This window comes from Amblyomma americanum, chromosome 7, assembly GCF_052857255.1.
Source record: "Amblyomma americanum isolate KBUSLIRL-KWMA chromosome 7, ASM5285725v1, whole genome shotgun sequence".
Lineage (NCBI taxonomy): Eukaryota > Metazoa > Arthropoda > Arachnida > Ixodida > Ixodidae > Amblyomma > Amblyomma americanum.
Genome location: NC_135503.1, coordinates 132408193 through 132422747, shown reverse-complemented (window position 1 = coordinate 132422747; position 14555 = coordinate 132408193). Strand labels below are relative to the sequence as shown.

Sequence of the window (14555 nt, the reverse complement as noted above, 5' to 3'; positions counted from 1 at the left end):
CAGCAAGGGCTACTTTTTGTTAATGGCAGTCACAAAAACATTGTGTGTCGTCTGCTAGCGGTTCATCTGAAAGCGTCGCCTTGCAGTGGACGCGGTGTAGGTGGCGTGAGCCGCCGTCCGATTTAAAGGCTTCAGCCTTGTTCATCTATCAATTTATTTATCCATCCATCCAGTCATGCATTCAGCCAATCCAGGGGGTCTATTCTGGGGCGTATTAAAAACCGAGCTGAACCCTTGAGGCTCCGTCTTCTTTCCCCACGGCTGCTGAAGAATACTTAGGTTCGGCTCGGTCGCGGATGTCCCTAGCCGTCCCTGTTTCTTTGTGCCTGTTGTATTTTGCTTAATGATAAGCTTCCACAAGGTGCCTAAAGATAATGGTTTGAACGTTATCTCAAAATTTGAATTATTTTTTCTACACAATACTTCAATTTCATTTATTTACCATCAGCGCGGTGGTAAATGCGTTTACCACGTGACCATGCTTTTCTTGTAAAGGCCTTGGCTCTTCGTCATTGATCCTGTCTGGTCCCCGAACGATCTCCCTGAGCAGATTTTCACTTAACCCGGCTGTTGTTTCCGTCGCCAAGATGGAAAGGCAAAGTTCAAGCAGCGCGGAATGCCTTGCTGTGGGCTCCACTGAACAACATAAGTGTATGTGTCCGGTGTGCAATGCCTCGTTCGCCTTTGAAAGTGCACGGAGGCGGCACGTGCGAAAACAGCACCCTGATGTCGCCGCCTCGTTGGTTCATAATTGTAGTGCTTCGTTTGAATGTGATGTTTGCTGTAATGTTGTGTTTCCCCACCGTGGTGGCCTCTTGCGGCACCACGAACAGGTCCACGGGTTTGTGCCGAGGCGCATCAGGCTTGAGTTCTCTTCCTTAACAGGTGAGGTATAAACGAGATTTCCATATTGTGCAAACACCGTTTTCTGTCATGGGGTTGCAGTATGCGGTAGTAGGGAAGCCACACAAGTTGAAATAACGCGTCTCGGAAACTTGCTGTGCATTTGGATGTTCTGTGATGCTATGCGCTATAGTACATACGGGCAGACTGATAACATCAGTCATTTTGTTCCGTCTGGGTGGAGCGCTAGGCATTTTCAAAAAGAATTAGCTGCTCTTGGAGTTATGTCCGGGAATAACAGCAACTGCTACTTGAGTTCTCTAACCTAGCGTAACGTAATTAAAGCAAGCCTAACTGCTTTGCATGCAAAGTGTGTCAAAACGTACTACACACCAATATACCGTTGTACTGTTAGGGACAAAATGTACCAAGATGCGAGACTGATGATATCGGCTTATAGGTGTGAAGTTTGCTATTGTTTGCCTTATTTCACTAACACGCATTATACATTCCAAGGCATAGTTTCATCTCCACAAGTGTGATTTACAACCACTGGCTGATAACAAAGCTATATGCTTTTGATAACAAGCGTGTGTCCTGGGCGTCTTTGTCCCCGACAGTACATGTTGTGATGATATATGTACAGCCTAACGCGATTTGAAGGTGGTCTGTTCTGGCTTTATCTACTTGGATTAACCGACCTAGCGCAATATTTGTAATTGAAAGAAGGTTACAAGCACGAGATGAACATGGCTAGCCAAATCTTTTAATGCGACAGTGTTAAGGTTCCCGTTCAGAAGAAAATCTCGTGTCTGTGGCGGTTAAATTAACGACTGATTGTGAGGGGTTGCTCGGGAAGGGCTACCCCTACCGGTGCACAAGGCCCGCCACCTCACTTGTGACAGCACCTGCCGGCGCAGGGCAGTGGAGCATCGCTTAACTGCAGCACCACTGTGCCAGGCGTAGTATGAAGCCCAGCGATGAATGTAAAGTCAAGAATGACCAATTCGACACATATAGACTTTAAGACATCAAAGCTATTGCATCACACCCTTAAGGCGGAGACCACTGCAATTTTTTTCTATATCCTGTAATCACTTTTGTTGTGCACCAAGTGCCCATCATGACAGGAAAAATTTATTTGTTCGTGTTAGGTGGAACAGGTGCGATAACCTTCAAATTTTACTAGCTTGTAGAGGTGTTATTTCGATCAAAACCTGACTGAAAAATTTGATGTCAGGGGTTGCTCCAGAAAGGAATGCATGGTCCGGTATGGACGGAACTGCAATGCTGCAGTAAGTGCTGTGTTTGGACAGAACTGCAGCAATAGACATGCCGTTCCGTAACTTCAGGCACCTTGTTTCGTATTTTGATGCCAGTGCATGCAAGCCTTCTGTCTGCAATGAACCAGAATTCAAACATTACCATAATGAAATTGTCCGCTTATAAGTTTAGTTTAGTTTATGGGGTTTAACGTCCCAAAGCGACTCAGGCTATTAGAGACGCCATAGTGAAGGGCTCTGAAAATTTCGACCACGTGGGGTTCTTTTATGTGCACTGACATCGCATAGTACACGAGCCTCTAGAATTTCGCCTCTATCGAATCGACTGTTGTTTCATGGCACAACAGCCTTTTGGAGCACTTCACCCTTTTTGTGTAGCAGGTTGGGCCAGATTATGGGCACGGTTCTGTTTTACGCTGTGGCATGTTGTAAGGCGTGCATACACATGGCTTATATCATTAAACAATTGCAAACTTAACCGAGATAAGCATGGGAGCACATTCAGGTGGCTGGAAATAAACATGGCAACAAGAAAAACCTGTCTGCATTGTTTGGGATATGTGTCAGCTGAGAATAAGCCTTCTAGGTTAAGGAATGCATGCATGTGAAGAAATGAAGCATTATTCAATGCGAGAACGTAGCATTGCTGCATTAAATTCGCAGTAATTTACTTGCAGTTCTGGGGATTGCTCGCTGTAGCTTAACCCGTATTGATGCCTGTTCCTTTTTCACAGATTTTGAAAGCGGGAAGGATCATGAGGAAAAGACTGAGCTTGTCCACTTTGTTGTGTCAGCGGGTACAAAACATTTGGCATCTGGAGGGACAAAGAAGTATCTGGTTTGCCATCGCTCAGGGCCATATGTGAAGACAGGAAAAGGTAAGTGCCAATCAAAGGTTCATGGCAGTGTGAAATGTGAGAGGCACTGCTTGGCGACAATAGATGTCTTTGAAAAAATGAAAATGTGGTAGTAGACTATCAAGCTGAGCACTGTGGCCATGAGAAAGAGCTACCGTGTCATCTCTTGTCAATTGCTGACCAGAAGAACAGTGCACGCAAGCTGAAGCTGCAGGTCCCTCGTAGGGTTATTCTTTCAGATGCACGTTCGCCTGCCAGAGCTCCACTAGACAGGCTTCACCTTCTGACCTCACCTCATCAGAGGTTCAGAACATAAAGATGAAGTTTAATATTGACAGTGTAATGGAGAAAAATTGTAATGACTATGTCAGCACTTAGACGTGGATCGTCGAGCTAGAGGATCAAGGTGCTCTGCTGTATACAGAGCCAGATAAACTGAAAGAAGGTATTGGTGAGTTTGTGATGGCAGTGATGAACACTACCCAGGGTCACATGCTACTAAAGCATGGTCAAAGAGCAGTGTGTGTTGATGCAACTCATGGCACAAATCGCTATAAGCACCAACTTACAAATGTGATGGTCATAGAAAATTGTGGGTCAGGCATTCCGTGTGCCTTCGCCCTCTCTCTCAATGTGTCTGAGGATGTCATGGTAAGATTTTTTACTGCAATCAGGGACAGGCTTGGCACATAAGTTAGCTGTGGTGCATTCATGTCAGATAATGCACCACCATATGCAAATGACTGGGCAAGGGTCATGGGGAACACTCTGAAACGTCTGCTGTGTGTGTGGCACATCAGACGGAGCTGGAAGTGCAACATGACCAATGTAACGGACAGGCAAAGCCGAGACGTTGTGCAGGAGAAGCTGAATGCAATGTGGACCAGCAGAAGTGAAGAGGACTTGCACAAGGAGCCGTCAGAGTTCCGTAATTTAAAGGAGTTTGTTGATTGCGTTAAGCTTGTTGAGAACTAAACATTTTGTCAGATTTACCTGTCTGGTTGGGTTTGAAGACTTATAATAAACTGAACATCTCCAACCAAAAATGTTAAATTTAACCCAAAGTTTCGAAGCCGACTCGGCTCCTTCATCAGGGGTGACTGAGGGCAGTAGCTAGCCTCGTTTAAGTATGGAGGGGAGGGGGTGAAAAGAACGACAGCTGTGTCGCGCAAGACGCGGGGGAGGGGAGGGGTTTTAGGCTGTTAGTCACGCTGGCGCACTGCATAGAGGTGCTGAATGGCGACTTTTTTGCGTTGCGTTGAAGAGCGAAGTCCCTGGGCATATACTGGGGGCGGGTTTCCTTTTGTGCGGTTGATATTGTTCGGGGTGGTTTGGATATACCAGGATTCCAGAAGGAGCCTCTTGTAATTCGTTTCGGTTCCGAGGATGTCGGTCTCTTCAAAGTTGATTCTATGGTCGGAGTCCTCGGAATGTTCGGCTACTGGATTGCGCTCTCTTGCGAATTTGCGGACGTCGTTCTTACGTTGCCGAATTCTTTCTTTGAAATTTTTGGTTTCGCCGATGTAGCTTGCGTCGCATGGAATGAAGTTTAATATTGGCAGTGAAGTGGAGAAAAAGTCGCCATTCAGCACCTCCCTGCAGTGCGCCAGCGGGACTAACAGACTAACCCCCCCCCCCCCTCCCCCGCGTCTTGCGCGACACAGCTGTCGTTATTTTCACCCCCTCCCCTCCATACTTAAAAGACGCTAGCTACTGCCCTCAGTCACCCCTGATGAAGGAGCCGAGTCGGCTTCGAAACGTTGGGTTAAATTTAACATTCTTGGTTGGAGATGTACAGTTTATTATAAGTTTGTTGAGTACTTTGAGAGGGTATATGCTAAGCGCCTAGAACAGTGGGCTCTTTTCTACAGGCGGGGCACCGGATTGACTACTAACTACCATATTGAGTCAATGCATAATGAGCTCAAAAAAAGTTATTTGGGAGGGTTTCAGAACTGGCGGTTCGACAGGCTGCTGGTATCTGATGACATTGGCTTACTGACCGGATAATGAAGCAGCCGATCTGTCAAGTGAAGCGCAGGGCAGACCATCGAACAGCAGACTGCTTCAAGAAGCATGCTGCAGGAGTGGAAGTCTCCAAGTCTGGCATGACCAGACTTTTCTGATGGAAAGTGGTCTGTGCAGTCACAATCTGAAGAACGTACCCCACTGTTGTCAGGAAGGACACACAGTGCCAAGTGTGCATGCTTAGCTGCCCTGAATGTAACACTTGTTTCCACAGGTTGCAGTGCAGCTGTACGGATTTTTTTTTGTGCATGAAAAGGTTCCACCATGTCCATGCAGTTGCGCAGTGAGAGCTGCGGAGAAGGGATGCAACTAGCCAGTAATTGAGGATCCATCTTCTGTTTTGTCTTCTGCAGATGACCATTCATTCTGACTGGACGAATCACCTGTTCACGAGTCAGCCAGTGAGAACTCATCTGCAGATGATTCATTCCCAGAGGATGAGCCTGCAGCACTATTTGACACCATTCAAGGTGACATGATTCATTCACAAGACTCAAATGTGCTTGCAGGCGTTGACATTGAGCTTTCGGTTCTTACACGTAAATTCGGTAAAGAAACATCAACTGACCCAAAAGGGGGAGCATTGGTGCGTGAATACATTGGCAAACTTGTGCAGGTTATCAGGGGATGTGCCGACAAAGGGGTGGAACCACCATCTAGCCCAGGCCTCCGCCTGCCAATAGGCGACAATAAAAGCAGTCAAGGTATTGGCCCAAACGCCGCAATGCCACCGCTTCTACATCAGCTGCAACATGTTCTGAAAGGGAGCATGTGAGACAGCAGCTTGAATGTCAACAGGGTCCACCTATCCGCATTGCGGATTATGATCCATGTATCCACATTCTGAGAGAGCACGACTACTTAACGCGCTCCTGAACACAATTACAACATGTGTTTATGGTGTATGTTTTCCTTACGTTTCTGCTGTATGCTTTTCCTGTAGTCCCCTGGAAAGTGCATCAGTGCAATTTTACTGTGACAAGTATTTTTAGCTTTTTCAATAGAGTGGGCCATGTAAAATCCTTACATTTCCAGTAGACTCCGATGAATCCAACTGTAACGGAGCCACTGATCTTTGTCACGGAAGTAAGAAATTTGTATCTATTAGGACATTACTTTCTCATATCAATCTAGCTAAATTGTACCTTAAACTGCTTGTCTTGTCACTTCAGACATAGTCTGCCCCTCTTCCTTGCCCTTCATCTCATAGTGTACATAGTGACTCGAGGCTAAGGTGATTTAAAGGGACAATATACTGACTTTTGCAGACCTTTTTAGCAGCAATCAAAGGCTCCTTTCCCCACTAAACGAATGCTCTGGTTTGGTGCTTTGAAACGCAGCAGAACAATTTAAACGAAGTTTTTTTTTCATATGGTAGCCTCACTTTCTTGTTCACGAAAGGGATGCTTCTGCGTCCACTCCGCCACGACGGCTTGTATACTGTGCGATGTCAGTGCACGTTAAAGAACCCCGGGTGGTCGAAATTTCCGGAGCCCTTCACTACGGCGTCCCTCATAGCCTGAGTCGCTTTGGGACGTTAAACCCCCAGAAACCATAAACCATCGTATTTTCGTAGCGATTGGAGTCTGCAAATCTCTTTAGGGATGCAACCTTTGCCACACTGCCTGGGTGCCATGCAGTGGCAATATTGAGTGTGACATTAACCAGGATGCATAGGTTTTTATTAAAATAGCGTTGAGAATGCGAAGGAGGTTTTGAAAGTACTGTCAGTAAAATAACTCACGTTAATGCAGGTACCAGGAACCACTTTTGCAGACAGTAGTGCTGCCATTGGTAGGCAAGCCACTAGCAGTATAGTGTCAGTCTGCGTTTTTGAATACATTAAATGAAACGCTCAGAAAGCATAGTTAAGCCATGTTTGAAACTACTGCAGTAGAATACAACTAAAAAAAACAGCAGTTACTAACACTGGGGCATTGTCCACGGCGTACTGTATTGCTCTGCTGGCCAGTCACAATGGTTGACGAAATCAGCTTGGCATTGCTTGACTATATTAAACAAGCCAGGTATCGCAATTCTAGAGCAATTTTTTTTGTAGTTGGGATTAGTTCTTTGCTTAGGGAGCAAAAAAGTTTAATACTGGGCTACCTTTTGTGATGGAGGAATTCTGTGCAGCAGTCCTGAATGGGCGCGAGCTTCACTACAGACTTAAATTTCGTCCGACTATAGTTGCAAGACAGAAAAACATTAAGACAACTAAACCTTGTAGCGAAAATAAAAGAATGCTATGTTTTGCACTCGGTCTTATTTATTAAATGTAGTGTGACAACCCGAGATGTTCCTTAACTGCTTAGAAAGCCACAAGGTTTTAAGGCAGCACTGCACAACCCTTTGCTCTGGCATGGTTTCTTTGTCAATTTAGAATGCAAATTTCTGCCAAAATCACAAGTTATCCTCTTGCTGTTGTCATCGTAGGGAAAGATGTACAAGAAAGTTTGGTTTATGGACTTAATGTCCCATAGCGACTCTTGCTATGACGGATGCTGTAATGGAAGGCTCCGGATAATTTCAACCACTTGGAGTTCTTTAATGTGCACGCACACTGCACACAGTACACGGGTGCCTTGTGTTTTGCCTCTATCAAAATGCAGCCGCTGTGGCTGGGGTCAAACCTGAGTCGTCCAGCCCGGTAATCGAATGCGCTAACCACTAAGCCACCAGAGCGCGAGGTCTGCAAGAATATGTCAACATGTCTACTCTTCTCCGATAGTAGACTGTCCTTGTATTATATGAGGCCACAAAAATGAAAGTTAAAGTTTAAAATTAGCAGTTAGGATTACAAATATTTCATGTGATAAAGCGTGTTTCGTTCCCTTTTCGACACTGAAATATATACTCTGTGGTGAAGAGGCACATATGGCTACTACTGTGTGTTCACGAATCTATACCCAGAGTTAAGCCTCACCATTCACAAGCAATTGGCAGACGTGCTTCCATCTGCTCGCGACCTAACTCGTTGAAGCTCCCCTGGCTGCCCCAGTCAGTTATTCAGAATTTATGCCCTCAATCAGAGCTCCACTCAATGCCGCCTTGCATGCTGAGGCTATTGTGCAGCCGCTACCTGCCCCTATTTGTTTTATACAAGAGCTAATCTTAACCACATGTTGGCTGTATATTTTTATGAGGAAATGGCAAGCTAACTGATGTGTTAAGCATGAGTTACTCTAACCGGCAGGTGTCGTTTGGATGTGGTGCGGTATTAGGCTACGAGTTTGTTATGTTTGAGCATTTAGGAAGTTCTAATACTTCGAGCAGTTAAAGTGTGGTGCGAATCAAATAACAAATGATATTCTCTAACTATTTGTGGTTTATTGGTGGTTCAATGTCCCAAAACGACCCCGGCCGTGCGGGATGCCACTGTGAAGGGCTCCGGAAATTTTGACCACCTAGGGTTTTTCGCAATGACCGCACAGTACACAGGTGTCTAGAATTTCGCATCCGTCAAATATCAACTGCCACGGCCGGGATCGGACCCACGTCTTTTGGGTAGCATCCAAGCGCAATAACCAATGAGCCACCGCGGCAGCTTGGCCAACTATTCAACCTTTTGATTATTTGCGCAGCCCTAATTTTTTAGACTGTTTTCGTGTAACAAGTATGCAAATGCATAGGTATCTAAAACTAGGGTACACCAGCTATGGGTCACCAGTGACCTAAACGTCGTGGGCATGGTAAGGAAAGTATTATTGGAGGGAGGGGACTATAAATTATAATGCAGGCTTTGGAAAGATTTCAGGCACACTTGTGGAGTGTGGCATCTGTTTGATTGCTCATCTTTTGGTCGACAGCACTGATATATGAAAGGAAAAATACAGTAAACAAAGCTGTCATGTAAACTAAGGCTGGGAATATGTTTTACAGCTGGCAAGCCAGGCAGCAGTTGAAAATTAAATTCGCGTTTGTGTAATTGGAAAAACGTTGCTGTTCATTTTGTGTCCAGACCTGGTCCAGGGCTCTTTCAAAAAGTTAAGGCGTGTAACCATCCTGATCTTATGCATACCTCGTCGTCATGGAAGGCAGCTCAATCACACTCTCACTCGCATTCACTGAATCGCACTCCCAGACACAACCACCCACTCACGTTATCACACTCATGTCACATGCACGCGATATGAGTGCACTCGTTAATGAGTGTGCTGACCTGTGATATTATCTAGGCTGTGGCACTAACTGGCCTGGGTGGTACGTGAGAGAGGTGCCCAGTACGGGCTCCACTTGCGCTCAAGTTGCTTTTGTGTGGTGTGAATGGGCGACAGTCATTTATTGTGTGTGTTAGTTCATGATAAGTCTGTCCAGTCCCAGCAGTGTTTGTGCCTTGAGAAATAGTGTTTGTGGGCTCTGCAGTGTAAAAGTTGCTTACAGTGGTGGTCCTGCTTTTCAGTAGTGTGCTCACAGTGTGTATAGTTCTAGTCTGCAGCCAAGTGGCACTAACTGGCCTGGGTGGTACATGAGTGAGAGTTGCCCCCAGCGCTGGCGCCACTTGCTTTTGTGTGGCATGAATTGTGCAGTGTGAATGGGCGACAGCCATTTAGAGTGTTAGTTCATGAGAAGTCTCTGGTACTACACCTTGAGCAAAGGTAAAAGTTGCTTCTAGTGGTGGTCCGGCTTTCAAGTGGTAGTGTGCTCACGCAACGTGCAGTTGCAACCTGTAGCCCAGTACCACAAACTGGCCGGGTTGTCATGCGAGAGAGAGGCCCTGCTGGCGCTATTGCTACTTGCATGGTGTGAACCGGTGTAATGGTATATAGTGTGATGGCGCAGACATTTCTCATGTCTGCTGGTGCTGTTGGGACCATCACACCTAATATTAAAACAAACTAGGCTTCTCCCATCATTTACTTGGCTGAGCGGAAGTCAGGCTGACGGAATTTCTCGCTACCTTTGGCGGTGTCCATTGATAGTGTGCTCGTACAGTGTACTACAATGTAACCCAGTGATGCACTTCAGAAATGTGCACACAAAAACATTATCCAGACAAACATGTGATCCAAAGTGCCCAATTTTTAAAATGTAACTGGTGACTGTAGTGCAATTTCAGTTCGTTGAAATGTCGACTGGTGTGTCTGTGCATAAGGTTTCATTGGCTTTTCGAGCTTGCAGAAATCAGTCCACATGTGCTTTGTCCTAAGTGCGGAAAGAAATTTGCAAGACATCCGGTCTGTCGGCAGTAAAATGAGCCAAAATCTCTTCCTGGTCATGCTCAGATGGTTCGTGCTCTTGCATATATGCGGTGCAGGGTGGCAGCTGACTGTGTTAGTGCCCTTACTTTTCATGCTGCCTTCTATGCACTTCGCCTGCTGGCATGTAAGTACGTCGTAGTATATTTATTTACTTGTTTATTGATATTGCAACCCCGGAGTAGGAATTTTAGCAGGGTGGGGATACAAACTAAGCAGTTTAACAAAACAGGCAAAAGTAAACAAAACAGTGCAAGTTCAAGTTGTTCTGTACCACTGGGAATACAACAATTAAACATATTCAACAGAACAGTGATATAGCCAATGCAATAAAAACTAGGTGATATGTTGCGAGAACAGCGTCAGCGACGGCTGCTGCACTTCATTGTTAGTGAGGTTATTCCAATCGGAAATAGTTCTTGGAAGGAATGAATACTTAAAGCAGTTATTTCGAACGCGAAAACGAGTTAAAGTTAGCTGGTGTCGTTGTGGCGTCGCATATCCGGACGAAAGAAGAAGCAAATCGGTAAGCTCCGTTCTGTAGTGTCTTTTGATTAATTGATACATAAATTTAAGTCGTGCGCAGCGGTTTCGCACAGTTATTGTCGGGAGGCCAGTTTGGATTAAAAGATGTGTTACTGATGTACGTCGGTAATTGTTATATATGTATCGCGCCGCCCTCTTTTGAACCTTCTCTAATTTATTTGTGAGTTTTCGTGAACGGGTCCCAAGCAATACAGCATAATATAAGGTAGGCAGAACAATACATTTGTAAGCAAGTAGACGTAGTAATTTAACCGAGCAGTTTAACGTCGTGAATTGACACATGGGCTGCGAGGGACGCTGTATTGTAGGGCTCTGGATTAGTTTAGACCGCCCGGGGTTTTTATAACACGTGCCAACATCGCACACCACACTGCCACCTTTTGCACTTTTGCAGAGGCGTAACGCGGCCTCCTCTTGTTGCGTTGCCACAAAAATGGTCTGCTCGCATGTTTCAGCACCTTTGTCGGTTTTCTGGTGCTCTGCACTTGGGCACTGCACAAAAGGCACCGCAGTAGGTGACTGCTGCTTCATCCTAGTTTTTCCTGTTGCATGCCGCTATGTTTGGCCCGTTTAAGTGTTTGCACAGCTACGGTTAGTCATTAAACATATTATATGACCAGAATTAGTCAAAACTAAATTTAGGAGCTTGTAAAATGTGTCACATGGTGTTGTTTGTAATTCTAGGAGGAGACATTTCTGCTGTTCGCGATTTTGAGCGTATGAACTCGCAGCATATCAACAAGGTCTGAATGTATTCACAGTCTAAGCAAGTGACACAAACTGGCCCAGGTGACACATGAGTGAGCGCGGCCCCCAATGCTGCGCCACTTGCATGGTCGCAGTCTGTAGCCCAGTACCACTAACTGGCCAGGTTGTCATGCGAGCAAGAGGTGCTGCTAGTACTGTTGCTACTTGCATGGTGTGAACAGGTGTAATGCTATATGCTGGTCAAATGTTTAGGGGAATCCCTCAAGGTGGAGTAGATTTGTAAGAGTAAATACTCCCTTATTACAATGCTACATGCTGTGATGGCGCAGACATTTCTCATGTCTGGGGGTGGTGGTGGGACCATCACACCTAATACTAAAACTGGGCTTTCCCAGATCTACTTGCCCCAGTGGAAGTCAAGTGGATGGAATTTTTCACTGCTTTGCCAATTCTCTAAATATCTATGCTCCTGTCCTTTTGATTCATCTAAGTGCAGAACAGTTTTGGATAATTCTGTAGCTTGCGGTAACTGCTTAATAAAAGATATGCAATGTCTGGCATCACTTCTTTTTTCTTCCTCTCCAAGTTTTCATCCCAGATTTGGTCCTTTTTTAAGCACTTTTATCTTCCAGTTGCATATTCAAGGCTACCTTGCAGGCCAGCGAGGTATGGCTCTGGCATGAATCAATGCCTTAGTCAAACCAGATCGTGATTTTCAATTATCTTGGTACCGATTAAAACATTTACAGCCATGTTTATTCTATGCATTTTGGTTTCCTTCTTGTTTCAGAAGATTCCAAAATTTCTTCCTGCTGTTTTATCGTGTTTTACCTTTCTATTTCCTCCCTTTGGCTATGGTAATTTTGTTGCTGTTTTTTGTATACATGTTCTTGTGTGGTGTTTTGTAGCCGCTATATGATATTACTGCTTTTTGTTTTTCCCTTTTTGAGTATATGTTATACATTTCTTTTTACACTGCTTTCTTTTAACCTAATTGTGGTGTTATTGTGCACAGTTATTTGTGCTGATTACATGATCTGTTCTTTTTCGTTGCAGAGCGCTTAAACATAACTGCCTTCCCAGGACTTCTCTGTCAGGGACCTATTTTTGGTAGCATCAAATAAAGGAGGGAATGATCACATATTTTTGTTGTATTATTTATTCGCACAGATCCAGGTTTGGATGTCCACAGTAGGACAGATAAGACAGCAGCATAATTCTGTTTCCTTAGCAGCACAGTTCCCCAATTTCTGGTTCAACTCTGCTCTTCACTGATTTCGGCTGAGAAGTGTTCAATGTAAACGTGATGAAAACACGAAGCCAGGGAGAATGGCGTGCCGGTGATTCATGTAGACAGCAAACATGTCGCCCCGCAGGAGCAACAGCATCAAGTTTCCTGTTCTTGCCTGTTTTCATAAAGTTGCTCCCGTTAGCACTGGGCGGGATATCGTGCTTCACAACCACATGATCATAAAAATACTTCTGCACACTGAAAGTCTGCTTTACAGGTGTGAAAAGAGCACATGTGCCCAGGTGGTTTTCTTGGTGATACTATTGTGCTGTCATTCTGCTGACCAGCAAGCAGTTTTACAGTTATGCTTTGACCTTTCCTTGAACTCTTTGTTGCAACGCACAGAAGAAAAACTCTGCCATGTTGTCGCAGTGAGCTAGTGGCAACCTTATTTTGATTTTGAGGTCTAAATGGCGACAGAAGAAACAGGAAGACCACATCATGCAGATGGATGAAATGACTGCACTAGGTATTTTTGTAGAAACTTTCTACACACATGCGCTTATATATGCATACACGAACTTTGTTTCAAATTATTCAATACAAATTTTTATTTGAAAAGCTGCAAAAGGTATGTCTATGCAGGTTGATTATACAGCAAGGCGGACATTATGTACATAACAGAACACAACGAAACGGCGAGTATTAACTAAAATAAATGAGACCTCTTAATTTTTTTTTGGTTCAGGGCACAAGAATATACTGACAAATTGAAGGCCTTCAACATAGCAGGCAAACCCTGTTTAAGAAACTTCTGAAACAGAATCGTAATTCGAGATATGGACCACAGAAAATATGCATTTGGCAGCTCATAAAAATTGCCTTTCCCGCATTACATATTCATAAAAAGGCGTTGCACATGGCATCGTTACAGGAATTGCCCCTACATCACCTATGCTCTAAACTCGCCAATTTTCGATATGCAACGCGAGAAAACCCAACTTGAGCTCTCTCAAGCTATTTTCATGTTCGATATCTCGAAGCTTGATACAGGTTCTGAAGAGCTGTGCTTGCCTCTAATTTTGACACCCTTCAATTTCGCAATATAGCCCCGTACCATGCCATTACACTCTGAACAATGTTCCCATAGAATCAAGTATTTCGGGGTTCACATAACATCCGACCTTTCTTGGAAAAATCACATAGACGCGATTATTAAAAGGGTCATGACATGTTCTACCAACAAATAATAATTTTACGTTACTGCCACTAGCCACGGCAAGATTAACTATACATAAAAAAGGCGTACGGCCCTATGCGCACATTTCAGCTAGAAAGCTAGAAATTGCAATTAGAAGTTATCAGTTCTAAGCCCCTCGCCCTGGCAGTGACGGCCATATTGATGCAGCCTTAGTGACGTCATAAATCGATAGCAATGTCATCAACTCCGAAACTGCCACGCACGGTCGGTGTGGAGCACAACAAGCACCTACTCAAGTACCGCCATGGAACACTGCAGTGAAGTCTCCAAGATAAGAAATGAAACAGGACACGGGCCTTTGTTGCCTTTGACCCCTGTTGTGGGTGTGGGCTCCTCATTCTCTCACCAACATCTCCCCTTCACCCCTAGCCTGAACAATAAACAACCCACTGCCCTACCCTCTTTATGCGCAGCTCAGTTGCAGGCAAGCACGTGACCATTGGTTTATGGCGTCACAGATCGAGGGTGCGCCAGTGTTGTCTGACTTCCACACTATTCAGGATAACTTAAATCGAAATTACTTGCAAAGCAGCTCATATTTCACCTACGTTTTCAGATATGCTTAGCAAAATACATGCAATAAACAATTTTAGTCTGAAA

The 14555-nt window shown here is 44.7% G+C and overlaps 1 long non-coding RNA gene across 1 annotated transcript; it reads left to right on the top strand.

The window, feature by feature from the left end:
- The first annotated feature begins 478 nt into the window (after window positions 1-478).
- LOC144097465 (uncharacterized) lies at window positions 479-12598 on the top strand. Its single transcript, XR_013307025.1, has 5 exons — window positions 479-651; window positions 834-885; window positions 2861-3004; window positions 5365-5481; window positions 12520-12598. It is a non-coding gene; the product is annotated as an uncharacterized LOC144097465 (long non-coding RNA).
- Window positions 12599-14555: the final 1957 nt, after the last annotated feature.